Below are 24,155 nucleotides of genomic sequence, written 5' to 3'. Positions count from 1 at the left end.
GGGCCACTTTTACTCCATTTCCTATGGTGTGTTATTCTTTTTTTTTGCCTAAGGTGGATCTCGTGGTAGACAGCAACATCAGGAATGCCTGACAATTTTTACATTCGAGGTAAATCATCTTACGCTAAATGTTTTGCTAACTTTCTTTTGTTTCTCAATTACTTAAGCAGGGTGCACAAATTATATTAAACATGTTGTTGCGTCAGACAAGTTTTAAACTAATTAGTGGGGGGAAGGTTTCAAGAGAGCAAAAAATAAAAATGTCAGCGGAGAAGGCAATAGAGCAAGGTAGCAGCGGGGGAATTAAAAACCAGAGCGTGTCAGGAATGGACAGAATGTATAAAGATAAAGGTAAAGTAGTAAAGGGGGTAAAAGCAGGAATAAATTGTCACAAAACATGTTTAAAAGTTCTTTATCTGAATGCACGCAGCATTCATAACAAAATAGACGAGTTGACAGTACAAATAACTAAACATGGGTATGATCTGGTGGCCATTACAGAAAAATGGCTGCAAGGTGACCATGACTGGGAACTAAACATCCAGGGGTATTTGACAATTAGGAAGGACAGACAGAAAGGAAAGTGAGGTGGGGTGGCTATGTTAATAAAGGATGGAATCACTGCAATAGTGAGAAATGATATTGGGTCAAAGGATCAGGATAGTGAAACAGTTTGGGTGGAGATAAGGAATAATAAGGGGAAAAAGTCACTCGTGGGCGTAGTCTATAGGCCTCCTAACAGTTGCAACTCTGTTGGTCAGAGTATAAATCAGGAAATAGTTGGGGCTTGTAATAAGGGAACAGCTATAATCATGGGGGATTTTAACTTTCATATTGACTGGACAAATCAAATTGGGCAGGGCAGCCTTGAACAAGAGTTCATAGAGTGCATTAGGGATGGGTTCCTTGAGCAGTATGTTACTGAACCAACCAGGGAGCAGGCAATCTTAGATCTGGTCCTGTGTAATGAGACAGGATTAATAAAAAATGTCCTAGTAAAGGATCCCCTTGGAATGAGTGACCATAACATGGCTGAATTCCAAATTCAGTTTGAGGATGAGAGAGTTGGATATCAAACCAGTGTACTAAGCTTAAATAAAGGAGACTATGAAGGTATGAGAGCAGAGTTGACTAAAGTGGACTGGGAAAATAGATTAAAGTGTAAGACGGTACATGAGCAGTGGTGTACATTCAAGGAGATATTTCACAACTTTCAAGAAAAATATATTCCACTGAGGAAAAAGGGGCGTAAAAGAAAAGACAGTCATCCGTGGCTAAGTAAAGTAATAAAGGATAGTATCCGACTGAAAACAATGGCATATAAAGTAGCCAAATCTAGTGGGAGGATAGAAGATTGGGAAGCATTTAAAAGCCAGCAAACAATAACTAAAAGATTAATTAAGAAAGGGAAGATAGATTATGAAAGTAAACTAGCAAAAAATATAAAAACAGATAGCAAGAGTTTCTACAGTTATATAAAAAGAAAAAGGGTGGCTAAAGTGAATGTTGGTCCCTTAGAGGACGAGACTGGGAAATTAGTGGTGGGGAACATGGAGATGGTAAAAACGCTGAACAAATATTTTGTATCAGTCTTTACAGTAGAGGACACTAAAAATATCCCAACACTGGACAAACAGGGGGCTATAGGGGGTGAGGAGTTAAACACAATTAAAATCACTAAGGAGGTGGTACTCGGTAAGATAATGGGACTAAAGGCGGATAAATCCCCTGGACCTGATGGCTTACATCCTAGGGTCTTGAGAGAAGTAGCGGTAGGGATTGTGGATGCATTAGTGGTAATTTTCCAAAACTCCCTGGATTCAGGAAAGGTCCCAGCAGATTGGAAAACTGCTAATGTAACGCCCTTATTTAAAAAGGGAAGTAGACAAAAGGCTGGAAACTATAGACCAGTTAGCCTAACATCTGTGGTTGGTAAAAAGTTGGAGTCCATTATTAAGGAAGCAGTAACAGGACATTTGGATAAGCATAATTTAATCGGACAGAGTCAGCATGGTTTTATGAAGGGGAAGTCATGTTTGACAAATTTGCTCGAATTCTTTGAGGATGTAACAAACAGGGTGGATAAAGGGGAACCAGTGGATGTGGTGTATTTGGACTTCCAAAAGGCATTTGACAAGGTGCCACACAAAAGATTACTGCACAAGATAAAAAATCACGTGATTGGGGGTAATATACTGGCATGGGTGGAAGATTGGCTATCTAACAGAAAACAGAGAGTTGGGATAAATGGTTCATTCCCGGGTTGGCAATCAGTGACTAGTGGTGTTCCGCAGGGGTCAGTGCTGGGACCCCAACTCTTTACAATCTATATTAACGATTTGGAGGAAGGGACCGAGTGCAACATATCCAAGTTTGCCAACGATACAAAGATGGGAGGGAAAGCAGTGAGTGAGGAGGACATAAAAAACCTGCAAAACGACATAGACAGGCTAAGTGAGTGGGCAGAAATTTGGCAGATGGAATATAATGTTGGAAAGTGTGAGGTTATGCACTTTGGCAGAAAAAATCAAAGAGCAAGCTATTATCTAAATGGAAATAAACTGCAAAGTGCTACAGTACAAAGGGATCTGGGGGTCCTGGTGCATGAAACACAGAAGGTTAGTATGCAGGTACAGCAGGTGATCAGGAAGGCCAATGGAATCTTGGCTTTTATTGCAAGGGGGATGGAGTATAAAAGCAGGGAAGTCTTGCTTCAGTTATACAGGGTACTGGTGAGGCCACACCTGGAATACTGCGTACAGTTTTTGTAGTGTCCGAGTATAAATAATACACGGACTGCAGGAGAACAATAATAACAGGTATTTACTGAACAGAGGGTAACTTAAGACTGAAATACAGAAGCCTGCTATGGCTTTATATACAGGGGTGGTTACTGCCAGTACTGCAGTATAGAATCAGTTCTTCTCTTAAAGGTACATACACAACAATTCCTCCCCTTTTAGATAAACAGTACATAACATTCATTTAACAGCTAAATAATAACTAATTACAATTACAATTTTCTCTGTACTATATACATCAACTGAAATAATAATTTATAAGTTCAGTCTTTGAGGAGGCTTCCTGATCCTGACTGGATAGCGCCTTTCTCGAGTATCCTGTTCTTGCGGCGGAGTTGATTCTGACTCATTGTCATTGGTTGGTTCGTCAGCTTCCAATACCATTGCTTCTGAGGTAGACGCAATCTGTACTTCAGGTTGATTACCAGGTGCACCTGCTCGTGGTATGGGTTTGGCTTGTTCCTGTGACTCCAGAATCTGGTCAGCATGGCATCTCACGATGCTCTCTCCAATGTCCACTGTGCACATTAGTCGTCCCTGCTGTGTGCATATCGTTCCTGGCTGCCATTTTTCTGTTCGGTAGTCGCGAGCCAAGACTGGTTGCCATATCTTGAAGCTCCTGGTTGGCTTCTCATTTATGTGCTGGAATTGCTTATCCTCAACATCTCATCTTATGTTTGGTTTGAGCAAATCCAGGCGACATCTTAGCCTTCGGTTGAAGAACATTATGGCTGGAGCTTGGTTGGTGACTGCATGTGTCGCATTCCGGTATGCAAACAAGAAATTATCCACCTTGTGTTGTAGTGGTATGTCGTCATTATGCATTGCCTTTATTGCCTTTTTAAAGGTCTGAACAAACCTCTCAGCCAATCCATTGGTGGCTGGATGATATGGGGCAGATGCGTAATGCTTCGCCCCATTATTCTTCAGAAACCTCCGGAAATTCTCTGACACAAACTGTGGCCCATTGTCGGAGCAAATCTGTTCTGGCAAGCCATTCCTGGTGAAGATGGTCTGTAGGACTGCAATAGTTTTCTCCCTGGTGGTGGAGGACATTTTGATGACCTCTGGCCATTTCGAATGGGCGTCCACAGCGATTAGGAACATTGAGTCCATAAATGGACCAGCAAAATCAATGTGTACCCGTTGCCATGGAGATGAGGGCCACTCCCATGGATGTAGCGGGGCCTATGGTGGAGCGCTTTGGACCTTCTGGCATCCTGTGCATCTCTTGGTCATATCCTTGATTTCTTTATCGATTCCCGGCCGCCACACAAACACCCTGGCTAGGCTCTTCATTTTTACCCCTCCCAGATGACCCTCTTGAAGCTCATTGAGCAATCTATCTCTCAACTTGGGTGGAATTACCACTCGGGATCCACACATCAAGGTCCCCCGGCACACTGACAGCTGTTCTCTCCTTGGCGAGAATGCTGGCAACAGTGAGTCGCCATGTGCTGGCCATCCCTTCACCGTCAAATCATAGACCCGAGAGAGTGTCAGGTCATTTCGGGTTTCCTTCTCTATACTTGAGTTTGTAACAGGTAGACATTCGACTATGGTCGCATGGAATATCTCAACAGGGCCCACTGCAGGTGCTTCCTCTACCGTAGGCAACGGTAGGCGTGACAGCCCATCAGCATTTCCATGCTGTTTCATAACCTTGTACTCTATGTCGTACTGATGTGCCCCTAGAAAAAGTGACCATCTTTGCAGCCGTTGCGCCGTCATCACCGGAACGCCCTTCTTTGGGTTAAAAATGGAGACCAGGGGCTGATGATCAGTCAGTAGGGTGAATTTCTGCCCGTGCAGATAGTGATTGAACTTCTTCACCCACCCACACCAGGCTGAGGGACTCCCTGTCAATCTGGGCGTAGTTACGCTCGGCTGAGGTTAACGAGCGTGACGCAAAGGCTATTGGCCTCTCTGAACCATCAAGGAATTTGTGTGACAGCACCGCTCCGATGCCATAGGGAGACACCTCACATGCTAACCGAATCAGTAGTGTTGGATTGTAGTGGGCCAATACTTCTTTTGAAGTGATTAGGCATTTACATTTCTGAAAGGCACGCTTACACTCATCATTCCATTTCCATGTTACTCCAGTTTGCAGCAGGGCGTTCAGTGAGTGCAGAATTGTAGATAAATTCGGCAAGAACTTATGGTAGTAGTTAACCAACCCGAGGAACGACCTCAGTTGCGACACATTTTCCGGTGCTGGAGCCTTGACTGCAGCCTCAATCTTGTCCGGCGACTTATGCAACCCTTCCTCATCAATCATGTGGCCACAATACGAGATTTGTCTCCTGAAGAACTCGCATTTGGGGTGGTTGGCTCATAGCCCATATTCCTGTAATCTTGTGAGCACCTGCTCCAGGTTAGCAAGGTGTTCACTGTCATTTTCGCCCGTAACCAGGATGTCGTCCAAATAACAGTGGGTCCCCGGGATCCCTTGCAGGACTTGTTCCATCGCCCTCTGCCAAATAGCCGGGGCTGATGCTACCCCGAATACCAGTCGATTGTACTGGTAAAGACCTTTGTGAGTGTATATCGTGAGGTATTTCCTAGATGCTTCTTCCACCTCCATTTGTAGATACGCTTGGGCCAGATCAATCTTTGTAAAGCGTTTCCCTCCAGATAGTGAGGCGAAAATATCTTCTATCCGTGGAAGTGGATATTGTACTGTGTGCAGGACTGGGTCCACAGTTACCTTGAAGTCCCCACAGATGCGAACCTTCTTCGGTTCCCCAGGCGTGCTGCTCAATGATTTCTTCATTACAGGAACGATGGGTGTGGCCCACTCGCTCCAGTCCACCTTTGACAGCACACCCGAATGCTCCAGACTCTCCAGCTCTGCTTCAACGGCTGGGCGGATCACGTAAGGTACCGGTCTGGCCTTAAAAAATTTTGGGTTTGCGTTATCTTCGATTTTTATCGTTGCCGTTATTCCTTTTAGAGTCCCAAGTCCTTGTTGGAACACCTCTTTCGCGTCAGTTAGAATCTTTGACAGTCGTCCAGGTGTGACGTCATCATCCTTTTTATCAGTCACAGTTAGCGCCTGAATGGAATGCCAATCCAATTGTATTTTTCAGATCCATTCACATCCCAATAATGGTGGTCCTCCATCTGGTAGTATATATAGATACAGTTTCTGTGTTTCCTTGCCGTTGTATTCAACTGGCACCCTTATTTTTCCTCTGGGGTAGACTTTTTGCCCCGTATATGTCTTCAATACAATGGACGTGTCCTTCAAGGGTATGTGTGGGAATAGCCACTCATAGTCTCGTTGATTCATGACAGTTAGGGCTGATCCTGTGTCCAATTCCATCTTTACTGGGGACCCTGCTATCATGAGGGTGACCCAAATGGTTCAGTGATCCTCCTTTGCGATCACGTTGTGTAACTTTAGACAACTTAGTCTCCTGCTCCCGGAGTCCTTATCACTCTCCTAATCTTCCGAACTACTGTCTGTCAATTTCTTTACTTTCTTGTACTTTTCCTTAGTAGTTCTTGTAGTGTTGTTTTTCTTTCCCGACCTGCAGACTCTTGCTATGATCCCATTTTCCCACATTGCCTGCATACTTTGTCCTTAAACCAGCAGTCCTTCTGATCATGGGTTGTTCTGCCGCAGCGATAGCACTTTTCTGCTCCATACGCCATTTCGTTAACGCTGTATTCTTGTGGTTTCTGTTGTATTTCCGCAGCTCCCCGTGCTGCTGCTTCGTAGGATACTGCCACGCTGAAAGCCTGTTCTAGTGTCAGGTCCTTTTCCGAAAGTAGTCGTTCCTGGGTTCCTTCACTCTGGAGCCCGCAGACAAACTTATCCCATAAGGTGTCTGCCAGTCCTGCTCCGAACTGGCAGTGCTTCGATAACTTGCGTAGTTCCGTAAGATAGTCAGCATTGCTCTCATCTTTGTGCTGGTTTCTTTTATGGAACTTGAATCTTTCTGCTATCAGCAGCGGTGTAGGGTTTAGGTGTTCCTGTAAGGTATTAATAATCTCTTCAAAACTTTTCTCCATTGGTTTAGCTGGGGTAATTAAATTCCGCAATAGGCCGTATGTTCTCGCGCCCATCAAATTTAATAATACCGACGCCTTCTTTCCATCGGCCACCTCATTTGCCTTGCAGTACACTTCAATTCTTTCCACATACGTGGTCCAGTCTTCGACCTCGTTGTTGAAAGCAGTGATACTGCCACTTTTCGGCATCTTGTGTGATTTAAAATGACGCCTCCCGCACTTTTTCTTCTTCACCAATGGATTAAAATGGCACCTCCCGTGCTTTTCCTTCTTCCCCAATGGAATAAAATGGTGCCTCCCGCGCTTTTCCTTCTTCCCCTTGCTGCCACGCTGCTCCTAGCGTTCTGCAGGGTAATGGCGGCGACCCGCAGCTTCGGAATGTCTCACTTTTCCTTCCCCTTGTTTTATTTTCGCTACGCTGCCCGGTTCTTGAGCACTGACCGCGCCCTGTGTGCTCCACCCTCTCTCTCTCTCTTTTCCTCCCGACGATGCTGCACGGCCCCTTTGCAGGGCCGCTCGATCGAGCTCGAGCCCACCGCAGTCCAGAAGGGTCAGCGCACTACCTGCTACCAGCACGATTTGCTGGAACACCTTGACTGGGGAGCCAAGCCCAGCTCTCCACAACCTCTCCTGCAACTCTCCGAACTCCGATGGATCCTTGGGCGGTTGCCCGCGGTCGACGCCTGTTGTTCTGACTTCGACCTCCAAAAGCTTCTTCTCAGGGAAAGATCCCCGTGAGGTGATGCAGTACTGCAGGTGAGTTCGAACCTGTTCGTCGCCAATGTAGTGTCCGAGTATAAATAATACACGGACTGCAGGAGAACAATAATAACAGGTATTTACTGAACAGAGGGTAACTTAAGACTGAAATACAGAAGCCTGCTATGGCTTTATATACAGGGGTGGTTACTGCCGGTACTGCAGTATAGAATCAGTTCTTCTCTTAAAGGTACATACACAACAGTTTTGGTTTCCATATTTAAGAAAAGATATACTTGCTCTCAAGGCAGTTCAGAGAAGGTTCACTCGGTTGATTCCGGAGATGAGGGGGTTCACTTATGAGGAAAGGTTGAGTAGGTTGGGCCTCTACTCATTGGAATTCAGAAGAATGAGAGGCGATCTTATCGAAACATATAAGATTGTGAAGTGGGTTGATCGGGTTGATGCGGTGAGGATGTTTCCACTGATGGGTAAGATGAGAACTAGGGGGCATAATCTTAGAATAAGGGGCTGTCCTTTCAAAACTGAGATGAGGAGAAACTTCTTCACTCAGAGGGTAGTAAATCTATGGAATTTGCTACCTCAGAGAGCTGTGGAAGCTGCAACATTAAATAAATTTAAAATGGAGATAGACAGTTTCCTAGCTGATAAGGGAATTAGGGGTTACGGGGAGCGGGCAGGGAAGTGGATGTGAGTCTAGGTTCAGATCAGCCATGATCCTATTGAATGGCGGAGCAGGCCCAAGGGGCCGTATGGCCTACTCCTGCTCCTACTTCTTATGTTCTTATCTCCTCACTTGTGTGTGAATTTTTCAGGGCAAAAATAATGCATGACTCATCTATTCTCTCTGCAGTAATGAAGACATCCCTCATTATAGCCATAACACTCAAAGCAGTTTTATGGATTTAAAAAAAATATATTGCTGACTTTCTCTTGCCGTCAAAGTGAGAGATGTTACAACTATGGAAATACATGGCAGATGCAGTATAACGTGGATAAATGTGGTTATCTACTTCGGTAGGAAAAACAGAAAGGTAGAGTATAATTTAAATGGTGATAGATTGGGAAATGTCGATGTACAAAGGGACCTGGGTGTCCTTGTACACCAGTCACTGAAAGCAAATATGCAGGTGCAGCAAGCAGTTAGGAAAGCAAATAGTATGTTGGCTGTCATTGTAAGAGGATTTGAGTACAGGAGCAAGGATGTCTTGCTACAGTTATACAGGGCCTTGGTGAGACCACACCTGGAGTACTGTGTGCAGTTTTGGTCTCCTTACCTAAGAAAGGATATACTTGCCACAGAGGGAGTGCAGCGAAGGTTCACCAGACTGATTCCTGGGATGGCAGGACTGTTATATGAGGAGAGATTGGGTCGACTAGGCCTGTATTCACTAGAGTTTGGAAGAATAAGAGGGGATCTCATTGAAACGTTTAAAATTCTAGCAGGACTAGACAGACTGGATGCAGGGAGGATGATTCCCCTGGCTGGGGGTTCTAGAACGAGGGGTCACAGTCTCAGGATACGGGGTAGGACATTTAGGACTGAGATGAGGAGACATTTCTTCACTCAGAGGGTGGTGAACCTGTGGAATTCTTTACCACAGAAGGTTGTGGAGGCCAAATCACAGAATATATTTAAGAAGGAGATAGATAGATTCCTAGATGCAAAAGGCATCAAGGGGTATGGGGAGAGAGCGGGAATATAGTATTGAGATAGAGGATCATCCATGATCATATTGAATGGCAGAGCAGGCTCAAAGGGCCGAATGGCCTACTCCTGCTCCTATTTTTCTATGTTTCTATGGAATGCAACAGTTTTCCACATCTGGCACACACTTTAACATCAAGCATTCGTAGGTCGAGTTTAGCATGGGTTAGCTCTGGTACAAAATTTCCTTCACTCTGCCTCAACAATGTGCCTCAATGCCAACCTCAGATAGACACTATCTACTGCACCAGTTTGAATTTTTAGATTTCCCACAGCAGCCACATTTATGGCATTCCTGACAGTAATTTGTGTTAAATTGTAGGCAGTGTTGTGGGCTTGGGCCTAACTGGTGCTTTGTGAAGAATACCCAGATTCATTTCACATAGAACCTATACAGATAGCAGAGAGACAAGTCTTTCAATCCCATCAGTCTGGGTTGAGTTTGAACTCAGGTGCCAGAGGTGAAAGGACTTTGCTTCAATTTACCGCATCAGTCAGTGTCCCTAGCAGATTCTTCAGAAATTGTGAAAATTGTACAGGACAACAAGCAGCTCAAAAAGAGGGGAAAAAAGGCATTTTAGGCCAGGAAGGAAAATGGCATGGAATCAAGATGGATTCAGTACCAAAAGACATGCCAGGACTGTAAAAAAGGCTGGTAAAGGAAAATTTTGATTTGTACATGCCAAGATAAAGTGAAGGAAAATAATAAAAAGTTTTTTTTAGTTACATTAAGATAAAAATAAAAGTGAGGGATGGTGTGGGGCCACTGAAAGGTTGGATTGGGTGAGGACATGACAACTGATGCTATACCAGCTGCAGAAGGTGTTAAATACGTTTCTTGGCTTAGTTTATACCAAGGAGCAGAAAAGTAACTTATTTGATCTGCAAAGGGAACTGGAGAGTGTTGCAGAGGTAAGCTATGACAATATTTAGATTAATATCAGCTTGGTTGCCGAACAACTGTGCAAACTTAAGGTGAATAAATCTCAGGGGCCGGATAAGATGCTTCAGAGGATTCTTAAAGATGGAGAAACTGAGGGAGGAAATTGCAAAAACTCTGGCACAAATCTTCCAGAAATCATTGAACACTGGGGAGGTGCCTGGAGACTCGAAAAAGGCCATGGTTACTCCTATTTTTAAAAAGGGTAACAAAAGTGACCCAGGAAACTACAGACCAGGGAATTTGAAGTCCATTGTGGGTAAAGTTATAAAGACCCTTATTAAAGATAAGATCATGGAGCATCTGGACAGAAATAAAATCACAAAAGGTACCAATACAGGTCTTGCCAATCAAATCAATTGGTTTCTTTGAGGGTGTGGCAAAGGTGCATGATAAGGGTATGGCAGTGGATTTTGTACATTTGGATTTCAGTGAGGCCTTTGATACAGTTCCTCTGGAAGGGCTGGTAATGAAATCAGTGGAAATATCTTACAATGGATATGTAATTGAATATATGAGGAATCTGAGATACGAAATATGGTAAATGCAGTATGTTTGAGTGAAACAGCTGACTTTGGGCTTCTGGCTCCCAAAGCTCTCCACCACTGGCGTGTTTTTCTCACAACATATCTGGGTCTGTTGTAGACTACGTGATAGAGATTGATTGCTATTATTAGTCAACAGCTCCATTATTGTTGTAGCATGCGCCTACCAGGATGGCAGAAGGCAAACTAAATGGACCGTGATCTTTTTTCCTCCAGCACTTCCTATGTTGCGAAATAATTTGTATCAATTTCCAAACTGTGACAGAGAGAGAGAGGCGTATACCAAGAATGACTGCACCCACGTGACAAACAGCAGGAATATATTCCAACTCGGTAAAAGGTACACTTTTGAATACATTTCTGTTTGTTTGTACTGGGATTTTACAAGTGTTTAAAGTGTGCAGATTAAGATTGTTCTGTTCACACTCCCTGGAAGCACATGGCTGAGCCCAGAACATTAGCAGCTCATTCCTCAGACAGAGTCTCAGCTCCAGATCATCTGCTTGAGTTAAGGGGGCATTAATAAACTGCATGCACGCCACCTGAACAAAAATATGACATACCGGCAGTCTCGTTATCAATAGCAGTTAAGAGTGTGCAGCACTGTCAAAACAGTTATGCGCAGTGACATGACTAATAACTGTACGCACTGCATTTTACACCAGCAGTGTATACCAATGGGATGTTTCAGGCTCCAGGGGTACTGCTGTGTGTGTTTCATTAGTTCAAATGTAATTAGTCTGCACTTCAGTCATCCAGAAGTAGCTTACCGTTTTTTGAAAATTAGTCATGATTTTTAGGTAGTGCTGACACTTAGCTATTTAAATGATTTATTATTTACTGAGGGACACTGCTTAAAGATGATTGCAGAACGCAGAGATTGCCTCATACAGCACATACAAGATAAAGCAATGAGAAAGCTTCGAATCCCTTCACTATGTACCATCAGTTTCCATTACAGTAATAACCTGTTTTACTGGAAAATTGTGCTCACATCTCTGGAGTATTCTGCACAACATTTTTTTTGTCAACCAGTTGCCTTTAATGGTAAAGTCAAGATATTGCAAGTATAAATGTCTTCATACAGTTAATGCGATCAGCTTGAGCGTGCTTGGTAAGCAGTATAAATAATAGATTGCAGTAAGCAATTACACTGTTTACACTGATGGAATCCATTTTTACCTGAGATTTCCTGGGCGATTTGAGGAGAGTTGATGATCTCCAACACTTCTTCTAGACTAGTCTACTGTTAAGATATTGGAACATGATCCACAGACAGATCAATTCTGTAACTAGCATTATGCTTGAGGCTGGCCCTCAACAGTGCATTTTGAAATTACTGGTACCGATCCGACTAATCTGTGCATGGAGAGATCAATCTTCTCGAGTATGCCACCAGGTATATGCATTACACAGTATACTGCTTAAAGATGATTGCAGAACACAGAGATTGCCTGAACTTAGCTGCTATGAAGTCCAGTCTAAGCTGATGATACATTCATTTAAGCTGAAGCAGGAAAGCTTCCTTGAATGTGGTGCCTGACTGGATGAGCAGGTATTGTAGTCTCCCTCAACAGAGTAAATAAGTGGCTAGCTAGGCTCCAATGCTCAGCTCCTTCTACACTACCCAAGTCCAATTCTGTGTGTAACACCCTCTCTCCCCACTTCTAGCGATTCTTCAACCAACTAACAATAAGTGATTCACAGAAGATGTAATTTGTGAGTGTTATTTATATTCTGTTCAATTATATGCAATTATGTCTCATTGTTCCTTTAGTACATTAGCATTTTATAGCATCTCATTGATAGCATTTATTTAAAGAACATTGTTCCAAAAATAACATTTGAAAACACGACTATTATATACACAAGAAAATTGATTTTCTGTAAAAAAAATTAGTAATAATATAAAGCTGTAAATCCAATACCTTACAACATCAGTAACATTCTTTGTAGTATAACTTGCAGCACTGCATTCATCTCTCAGCGGTAACATAAACACAGTTCCACAATGGGAAAAACATTTTTTGCTGATGGAAAGCTTCTTTCTTTCATTTATTTTTCTCCTCACACACCATTGATAGCCAAGGAGCTCATATACCCTCCTCTACGAATACGCTATCAATTGTTCAGAAGTGAGAAAGTGCCTGTCCTCCACTTATCATCATCTCATGAGTTCCTCAGGACTGTGTCCTAGGCCCAACCATCTTCAGCTGCTTCATCAATGACCTTCCCTCCATCATAAGGTCAGAAGCGGGGATGTTCGCTGATGACTGCACAGTGTTCAGTTCCATTAGTAGTTCCTCAGATAATGAAGCAGTCCATGCCCAAATGCAGTAAGACCTGCACAACATTCAGGCTTGGGCTGATAAGTGGCAAGTAACATTCGTGCCACACAAGTGCCAGGTAATGACTATCTCTAATAAGCGAGAGTCTAACCACCGCCCTTGACATTCAACGGCATTACCATCGCCGAATCCCCCACCATCAATATCCTGAGGGTCATGATTAACCAGAAACATAACTGGACCAGCCACATAAATACTGTGGCCACAAGAGCAGTCCAGAGGCTAGGTATTCTGCGGCGAGTGTCTCACCTCCTGACTCTCCAAAGCCTTTCCACCATCTACAAGGCACAAGTCAGGAGTGTGATGGAATACTCTCCACTTGCCTGGATGAGTGCAGCTCTAACAACACTCAAGAAGCTCGACACCATCCAGGACAAAGCAGCCCACTTGATTGGCACCCATCCACCACCTTAAACATTCACTCCCTCCACCACCAGCACACCGTGGCTGCAGTGTGTACCATCTACAAGATGCACTGCAGCAACTCACCAAGGCTTCTTCAACAGCACCTCCCAAATCTGCATCCTCTACCACCTAGAAGGACAAGGGCAACATATGCATGGGAACAACATCACCTGCAAGTTCCCCTTCAAGTTACACACCATCCTGATTTAGAAATATATTGCCGTTCCTTCATCATCATTGGATCAAAATCCTGGAACTCCCTCCCTAACAGCACTATGGGAGGACCTTCAGGACATGGACTGCAGCGGTTCAAGAAGGCGGCTCACCACCCACCTTCTTAAGGGCAATTAGGGATGGGCAATAAATGCCAGTGGCGCCCACATCACTGGAACGAATAAAAAAATTGAGTGAGACCAGGGACTCACTATGTAGGAAACTGTGAACGTAACTCCTCTCTCTTCCAACCGCTGCATTAGCACATTGCAAACTATGCCATTAAGTAGATTCACACAGGGAACGTTTGACAGCAATAAAGTTCCCATAACTTTTATTAGGTCTTACCTGTAGTTGGTTGCCTCCCATAGTAGCGAAATGAGCTATGTACTCAGCCCAGGTGCGAGTGAGTATGGGTCCAAAGTACAAAATTACTCTGAATTTGATATAAATTGACCCCTAATGGGTGAATTTTCATAAACCTGTGTACATTTTCTTTACATGGAGCCATTTTAATCCTGCCCGCTCAGTGGAACTAGGCAGGTGCGCGTGCAGTTAAAATTTTCCATGGCCCTCACTCGCCGATGTACCACACCAAACCCCCTCGTTCTGATTTTAACTTGCTCTTCTGAGCAGGAGGGACAGCTGCCTTAAACCGGTGGGGTTGCTCCTCCAGGCTCCAGAAGGAAAGATTAGGCCTCCCCTGGCCTGGGCTTCCTTGCCCCCCTCTCCCACTCCCTCCCGGTTGCCTGAGTGCTGGGGCCCGGTCCTTCTGCCGCCCTGACATTGTGCTCCCGGTCCCAGCCAGCTGCCGCGTCCCGCTGGTTGGAGACTCACTGAGGCTGTGCAAATAAGACCCGGGAGTTCAAATGCCCCAAGGCTCCCACTGCTGAGGTTGGACTTGTTTGCCGCCCGCCCGACTCCCACTCAGAGCTAAAATCGGGGCTATATTGTGGAGAGGAGATCTTGCCCCTACAGTGGCAATATAACACAGAGATGATTGAAGACGATTTGCATGGGAAATGGAAACATTCACACTGGTGTTAATGGGATCTGTTCCTGATGTTAGGGATTACGTTAAGGTACACAATTAGAGTAAAACAGGTGTCTGCACTTGATCCTCGCTATACCTAACCAGAAAGCATTTGATGTTGTCACTGGATATGCAATGTGCAGAAGCATTTAATTTCTATAGATTGACTTTGTGGATAAGCACAAAATGTCATCAAAAAGTATGCATTTTACAAACAGCTTCTGAAGGACACGTCTATGAGATTACCTATTTAAAAAAAAAGAAAATCCACAATGATATATATAAGTATAAATATGCAGACATACATAATAGCAGGCATCGCTCATTGAATTTAAGGCAATAATCCAATCGAGAGGTCCAGATGACAAACCAAACCACTCAAAGCTTTGATCGCCTGATTTCTGACATCTAAATCCCTTGATTGGATTACTGCCTTGTAATTCACCAAGAAGTATCCATTAGCCTCCGTGTAATTTGGGACATAAACATGGTGACATTTAATCTTGGCAAAACAAATAAAAATTTGTACATCGGGTACTTGCAGCTTTGAGTCAGGGCACATTGTGTTGACGATGCAACGCGTGTTTCCAGGGAATCATAGGACATGGGCTCACACCGCTAATCCTCCACATTACAAATTCCCACCATGAGACATTGCCTGGGCAGTAACCTAGTGGAGAGAATCAGCAGAGACCACCCGATTTTTGCTCTATGGGGTAACTTTCCACTTCAGTGGGGGCAAACAGTTGGCGGTAATAGACCAGCTGCTCTTTCTATCACTCCAGCCCACCTGATTTGCCTTTCCATTGAAGGTGCTGAAAGTTACCCTCTGTGTTTCTGGCAGGATGGCTGGTAGAAACTTTCTCATAGGGCGATTAGGGGAGTAATAAACAATGAATGAATTAGAGTCCCCACCACTTAAAACGTCCACTTTTAAAATGGGCAGTCGCTTATATTGGCCAAAAAGCGAAAGCGATTTTCCATTTGAATTAACGTCTGTTTCAAAGTTGCCAGTTATAGCGTCTTAAGTGACCCATTTATTCTGGGCAGAAACAGCTCTGCTTACTCACTAGAAACATAGAAACATAGAAGATAGGAGCAGGAGTAGCCCATTCGGCCCCTCGAGCCTGCTCCGCCAGATGATGGCTGATCATTCAAACTCAGTACCCTGTCCCTGCCTTCTCCCCATATCCCTTGATCCCTTTAGCCTTAAGAAATATATCTAACTCCTTCATGAATATATTTAATGAATTGGCCTCAACTGCCTTCTGTGGTAGAGAATTCCACAGGTTCACCACTCTCTGGGTGAAGAAATTCCTCCTCATCTCTGTCCTAAATGGCTTACCCCTTATCTTTAGACTGTGACCACTGGTTCTGGACACCCCCGCCACCAGCAACATCCTTCCTGCATCTAGTCTGTCTAGTCCTGTTAGAATTTTATAAGTTTCAATGAGATCCCCTCTCATTCTTCTAAACTCCAGCGAGTATAAGCCCAATCGACCCAATCTCTCCTCATACGTCATTCCTGCCATTCCAGGTATCAGTCTGGTGAATCTTCGCTGCACTCCCTCGATGGCAAAAACATCCTTCCTCAGATAAGGGGACAAAAACTGCACACAATACTCAAGGTGTGGTCTCAACAAGGCCCTGTACAACTGCAGCAAGATGTCCTTGTTCCTGTGCTCGAAACCTCTCGCTACGAAGGCCAACATACCATTTGCCTTCTTAACCGCCTGCTGCACCTGCATGCTTACCTTCAGTGACTGGTGCACAAGGACACCCAGGTCTCGTTGCACTTCCCCTTCTCCCAATCTATTGCCGTTCAGATAATAATCTGCCTTCCTGTTTTTGCCACCAAAGTGGATAACCTCGCATTTATCCACATTATATAGCATCTGCCATTCATCTGCCCAATCACCCAACCTGTCCAAATCATACTGGAGTTTCTCGGCATCCTCCTCACAGCACACACGCCCACCCAGCTTTGTGTCATCTGCAAACTTGGAGATATTACATCCAGTTCCCTCGTCTAGATCATTAATATATATTGTGAATAGCTGGGGTCCTAGCACCAATCCCTGTGGTACCCCACTAGTCACTGCCTGCCACTCGGAAAAAGAGCCGTTTATTCCAACTCTTTGCTTCCTGTCTGCCAGCCAGTTCTCTATCCAAGTCAGTACCTTACCCCCAATCCCATGTGCTTTAACTTTACATGCTAATCTCTTATGCGGGACCTTATCGAAAGCCTTCTGAAAGTCCAAATACACCACATCCACTGGTTCTCCCTTATCTATTCTACCAGTTACATCCTCAAAAAATTCCAGTAGATTAGTCAAACACGATTTACCTTTTGTAAATCCATGTTGACTTTTTCTGATCCTGTCACTGTTTTCCAAGTGCTCTGCTATTACATCTTTTATAATGGACTCCAGCATTTTCCCCACTACCGGTGTCAGGCTTACCGGTCTATAATTCCCCGTTTTCTCTCTACCACCTCTTTTGAATAGTGGGCTAACATTAGCTACCCTCCAATCCATGGGAACTGTTCCAGAATCTATAGAATTTTGGAAGATTACCAGCAATGCATCTACTATTTTTAGGGCCACTTCCTTAAGTACCTTAGGATGTAGATTATCAGGCCCTGGGGATTTATCAGCCATCAATCCCATCAATTTCCCGAACACCATTTCCCTACAAGTACTGATTTCATTCAGTTCCTCCCTCTCATTAGACCCTATGTTCCCCGACATCTCTGGGAGGCTATTTGTGTCCCCCTTTGTGAAGACAGAACCAAAGTATGTATTTAATTGGTCTGCCATTTCTTTGTTCCCCATTATAAATTCCCTGATTCTGACTGCAAGGGACCTACGCTTGACTTCACCAATCTTTTTCTAGTTTGTTTAATTACATAAAACCTCACCCTTGAAACTGACCATTGCGTCTAGTGGGCAAATCGCGTTTGCACGAATGCGCCCGCTATAAGCGGTGGGGACTACAACACCATTACATTGATTTCTTACTGGCCACCTCCAGCACAGCATTGGGTTGCCTCTTTGTTCCAACAGCCAGGAAAGTGGTGTGGCTGAACTCAAATCAAGGGGGATAAAAACATCAAGTGGATGAAATTGGTCTTGGACGGTGGTGTGAAATGGGTGATAGCAAATCGGCAGCATGTTTTACATTCCACCCAATATTCTTTTCCATGGAAAAACAAAACAAGAAATGTAGTAAAATGGGCTGTTAATTCACTATTAACCCATTTTTGTGCTACTGCCCAAGACCATGTTCACCAACCCCCTAATGTTTAGGGGCGGTCTTAAAGATAAATCAATACTTAAGTGGCAAAAATGAATACTAGAGATGAGGATTTAGGATTTTAAATATTTGTCTGTGTGCTTACAGAAACAATCTCCCATCGCCTTTTTCATGAATAGTCTAGGCCAGGGACTGGAGCAGCCAGGTGGCAAATTTTGTTTCGTTCATGGGACGTGGGCGTCGCTGGCAAGGCCAGCATTTTTTGCCCATCCCTAATTGCCTTTGAGAAGGTGGTGGTGAGCCACCTTCTTGAACCATTGCAGTCCATGTGGTGAATGAACCATAATGATGATGAATGCAATACAGGGACAGGGAGCAGAGCAGATGGGGAAAGTGGGAGCTGGAGCAGGTTGCAAGACCCATATTGAAGCAGGGATGGAAAGGGGCTGGTTTCTCCGATCTAACAATTTTGAAATGACAAGCCTGAAACCTGAGACACAGAGTGATGTTACTGATGCTGTGGGTGGGAGTATAGGCATTACTTGAGCTGAGCATGGGATGGAGTTGTTTTAGGAAAAACTCTGCAGTGTTATGCGCCTTTCCCCACTTTAAATATGGTAGTGTTCATTTGTCAAAGGGGTGAGGCATCATAAATTGAATTCTGCGAGTTGTAATGCAGTTCTGCTAAAACCCAGATGACTCCTCCACAGTGGTGCCAGACCAAAGGAGGCCCCTCCCATGCTGCCAAACCCCAGACCCCCCACCTTAGTTCAGCTACATCCAGGATGTTCTCAAGCCCTATGAAAGCCCAGAACCATTTCCCAGTGCAGTTAAATCCCATACTGCTAACTATCGGATACGTAACTCTGATTTGTACATCTTGCATATCATCTTCCTCTGGATTGTCAGCTTTCAAATGGTAAGGGATAAAAACTAAATCCATAATTAATGTACAGTATATAAATAAAAGTAGTTGATATAAATATATATAATAAATAAATATAAGATAGTCACCAATAAATCCTATAGGGAATGCAGGAGAAATGTCTTTACCCAGAGAGTGGTTAGAACATGGAACTGCCACAAGGAGCAGTTGAGGCCAATAACATAAATGCATATAAGGGGAAGATATGGAGTTCGGGTGGGAAAGTGGAGTTGAGGTCGATGATCAGCCATGATTTTATTGAATGACGGAGCAGGCTCAAAGGGCCGTATGGGGCCGTATGGCCTACTCCTGCTCTTATTTCTTATGTTCTTATGATAGGATTAGATGAAGGGGGTGGAAGGAAGCTCGTGTAGAGCATAGACCAGTTGGGCCAAATGGCCTGTTTCGGTGCTATACATTCTATGTAGTCTCCTGTTGTGCTGCTCATGGAAAATTGGAGGATATATTGTTTGACAAGGATACAAGGGTTATGTGTTATGATATGCTATAATAATAATAATAGATGTAATTCTAGACCTATATAGAATTATAGGTCTAGAATTACATGGGATGGGCTCCACCTGAACAGGTCTGGGACCAGGGTCCTAGCAGAAAAGATAAATAGGGCAGTCACAAGGACTTTAAATTAGTAAATGAGGGGGGAGGAGGGCTCAAGTGGAAATTGTAGTATAAATAGTAGTTCAAAAACAAATGAAAGGGAAGAGAGTAGAGTAACAATTAGAAGTTGTGTTTTAGGCACTACATGTAAAGGGAAAACTAAAAGATGTAAAGTGATTAAACCAGGAGAGAGAAATAAGAAACATGTGAGTAAAACATTAGAGCTGAAGGACAGGCTAGGGTGTGTGGCCCAAATAAGCGTTCTTTATACAAACACATGGAGTATATAAGGAATAAATTGAATGAACTGCAGGCGCAAATTCAAATTGGAGGGTATGACATGGTAGCCATTACTGAGACATGGCTGCAAGATGGTCAGGACTGGAAACTAAATATACCAGGTTATAAGGTCTATAGGAAAGAGAGAGAAAATGGCAGAGGGGGAGGAGTAGCCTTAGTGATTAAGGATGAAATCACTTCAATGATAAGAGAGGATATAATGAAAGGTAAGCAGGCAGTGGTGATTTTATGGGTAGAATTAAGAAATAGGAAAGGATTTAAGACTGTAGTGTATAGGCCACCTGGTAGCAACTGTGAAGTGCTAGATTGTATAAATGCAAAGATTAGACAAGCGTGTAGTAAAGGCAGCGTAGTTTTAATGGGGGATTTTAACTTTCATATAGATTGGGATAAGTAGACTAGCACCTGTCAGAAAGGTAGTGAATTTCTTGAGTGTGTCTGGGATAGTTTCTACAACAATATGTCCCAGAGGCAACAAGGGGGCATGTCATATTAAATTTAGTAATGAGTAATGAGCCAGATTTAGTTAACAGCTTACCTGTGCGTGAACATTTATCCAATAGCGATCATAACATGATTGAGTTCAACATAGCATTTGAAAGGAAGAAATGCGAAACAGCTACTAAGATTCAAGATTTGGGTAAGGCCAACTTCAATGGGATGAGACAGAGGCTGTCCACAGTAAACTGGGCAAATCTGTTAATGGGTAAATCAGCAGAAGATCAGTGGGAGATGTTCAAAAAAGAATTCAAGGTGATACAGAACCAGTTTATACCCCTGAGGACAAGAACTTTACTTGCCAAAATAAACAGCAATGGATGACTAAAGAGGTTAGAGACAGCATAAAACTAAAAGAAAAAGCGTACAAAAATGCAAAAAATAGCACAGATCCTGGCGAATGGGAAAGATACAAAGAACAGCAAAGGGTGACAAAACAGATAGAAAGAGCTACAAAAAGGGAGTAAGAAAAGAAACTTGCACGAGATATCAAAATCAATACAAACATTTTTTACAATTATTTAGGAATAAAAGGGTGGTCAGGAGCAATGTTGGCCCCTTAAAAACTGAATATTGTCAATGATTATAAGGAAACGACGGACATGCTGAACAATTACTTTGTGTCAGTATTTACAGTACAGGAAGAGGCTAGCATGTCCGAAATCCCAAGGAAACTAATATTGAATCAGGGAGAAGGACTCAATAAAATTAACGTAAGTAAAATAACAGTAATGAAGAAAATAATGGCACTAAAGAGTGACAAATCCTCAGGACCAGATGGTTTCCACCCCAATGTTGTAAAGGAAGTAGGTGAGCACATTGCAGATGCCCTAACTATAATCTTCCAAAGTTCTCTTGATTCAGGAACCATTCCTTTGTTTGGAAAATTGCGCATGTCACTCCTCTATTTAAGAATGGCGAGAGAGGGAAACCAGGGAATTATAGACCATTTAGCCTAACATCTGTTGTTGGGAAATTGCTGAAATCTATAATTAAGGATAGGGTGACTGAACACCTCAATAATTTTCAGTTAATCAGAGAGAGTCAGCATGGATTTGTAAAAGGTAGGTCATGCCTGACAAACCTGATTGAATTTTTTGAGGAGGTGATTAAAGTAATGGACAGGGGAATGTCTATGGATGTTATTTATATGGCTTTCCAGAAGGCATTTGATAAAGTCCTACATAAGAGACTGTTAATTAAGGTAGAAGCTTACAGAATTGAGGGCAAATTATTGACCTGGTTAAGAAATTGGCTGAGTGGCAGGAGGCAGGTAGTAGGGATAATGGATAGTTACTCAAATTGGCAGGATGTGACAAGTGGTGTCCCACAGGGATCTGTGTTGGGGCCTCAACTATTCACAGTATTTATTAACGACTTAGATGTTGGCATAGAAAGTCATATATCCAAATTTGCCAATGACACAAAGATAGGCGGCATTGTAGGTAGTGTAGATGAAAGCATAAAATTACAAAGGGATATTGACAGATCAAGTGAATGGGCAAAACTGTGGCAAATGGATTTCAATGTAGGCAATTGTGAGGTCATCCACTTTGGACCTAAAAAGGATAGAACAGGGTACTTTCTAAATGGTGAAAAGCTAAAAGCAACAGAGGTCCAAAGAGACTTGGGGGTCCAGGTACATAGATCATTAAAATGTCATCAACAGGTACAGAAAATAACCAAAAAGTCTACTGGGATGCTGGCCTTTATATCTAGAGCACTAGATTACAATGGGGTTGAAGTTATGCTACAGCTATACAAAGCCCTGGTTAGACCACACCTGGAGTACTGTGGGCAGTTCTGGGCACCACACTTTAGGAAGAATATAATGGCCTTGGAGGGATTGTAGCATAGGTTTACCAGAATGATACCCGGAATTCAAGGGTTAAGTTTCGAGGGGCTAGTACACCTATTTGGGTTGTATTCCCTGGAATTTAGAAGGTTAAGGGGTGATCTGATCAAAGTTTTCAAGATTTTAGGGTAGATAGGGAGAAACTATTTCCGCTGGTTGAGGATTCTAGGGCTAGGGGGCATAATCAAAAAATTAGAGCCAGACTTTTCAGGAGTGAAATTAGGAAACACTTCTACACACAAAGGGTGGTAGAAGTTTGGAATTCTCTTCCACAATTGGCAATTGATGCTAGATCAATTGTTACTTTTAAATCGGAGATTGATAGCTTTTTGTTAATCAAAGGTATTAAGGGCGCCCATATATGGAGTTCGGTCGCAGATCAGCCATGATCTCATAATTGGCGGAGCAGGCTCGAGGGGCTCAATGGCCTGTTCTTATGTTCTTATAGTGTAGGGGGTTTTGCTACTTGCTTTGGCCAGTTGGTTATGTCTCCGGCTGCCTTATCTCTGAGCGGTTCGGATCGCTCACCCCTTAGTTCTGATCCCCGGACTAATTGGCAGATAGTGATATAGACAAACAAGCAGACCAGTGGTTTGGTACAAAGAAAACCAAAATTTATTAACAGGGAAAATAAGATAACAATACTATACAAAAGGATGATATGAATGCAGCACACTTACATTTAACAGGGTGGGGAGAAATGGCACATTGAGGGAAAATGGCTAAAATGACAATTCAGCAATCCCCTTAACTCCCACCCTCTACACCTAGCTAGATTACCTTGCGATGGGTCAGAAGTATAATGCTCACCGGTCTGAGATGTTGAAAGAAAAGCCTTGCCCCTTTGCCCTGTTGCCTGCCGATGTCACGTGGTCCTGCTGTTGCACAGACTTCACCGTCCAGGTAGGGATACCCCAGTAATTAAAAGGTCTCTGACAGGGTATCCTACCTCTCTGGATGGGCTCTCCTTTGATGGTCTTCTTCCTTGGTTGATGGCAAGCCAGGGCACAGGAGGCGAGGCAAGAGAGAGCGAGTTATACCCCTCTCGGTAGCCCTTATCTCTATGCTCAATCAGCTCATTCTTTTGTCTGATTTGAGCGGGCTGGAATTAAACAAAAGGTATCGATCTTGGCCCATCGACTTGGATGGCCGATAATCGGTTCCTGCCGGTTCTGCAACTGCTCTCCTTTGTCCAACAGGTTCTTTGATGGGGGCCAGCCCCGTCTCGACGGCCCCGCTGATTATTTTGATTGTTTGAGCAAACACCTTGATGGCCTTTATGCGTAGGTCTGATTGTAATTGGGTTTGTCCCCAATGCATATGCAAAAGTCTTGTCTGGTTTCGTGATCTCCTTGCTGCAGAAATTGAAATGCACAAGCTGTTAGCTTGCCAGGGTCCGAATTGAAACTGACAGGCTTTCGGTCACGAGGTCTGACCGCAGCCATTTTGTTGTGCCCTGGATTTTAAAACTCAGTCTGACCAGGGTTTCTTTTAAAAACCAAATAAATCTTCGGGGGGGTGGGGGGGAAGACGTATGAAATTTTTGAATCCTTCAATAGAAATGATAATGAAATTAATACAAGCGATTGGAAATTATTGAAAGCTTTTTAAATAAGAGTAGTTTGGAAAACAAGGAATGAGAGTACAAAATAACATTCCCAACTTCAAACCATTACATTGAGATTTTTGATAATTTTATTTTTCATGGAAAGGATTTTGGGATTGAGTTATGTTTAAGTCATGTTTTTTAAAAACAGAATTAATTGTTAAATACCTGCCACAGGCTGCAGGTATTGAAGATGAAACAGCTCACAGTGCATTCCAAATTGATAGAAAGGCCACAATTTTAATTGGCCGCTAGTTTTTGCTGGTTGAGTTCTGGGTGGCACTTTTAACTCTCAAAAATTAGTGGGTTGAGTGGGATGTTAAAATGTTAAAAGTCTCAAAGCAGTACCCAACCCATCTTGAACC

Source organism: Somniosus microcephalus, chromosome 2 (genome assembly GCF_052327205.1).
Source record: "Somniosus microcephalus isolate GS21.2 chromosome 2, FLI_Smic_1.0, whole genome shotgun sequence".
Classification (NCBI taxonomy): domain Eukaryota; kingdom Metazoa; phylum Chordata; class Chondrichthyes; order Squaliformes; family Somniosidae; genus Somniosus; species Somniosus microcephalus.
Note: the sequence above shows the minus strand (reverse complement) of the source record.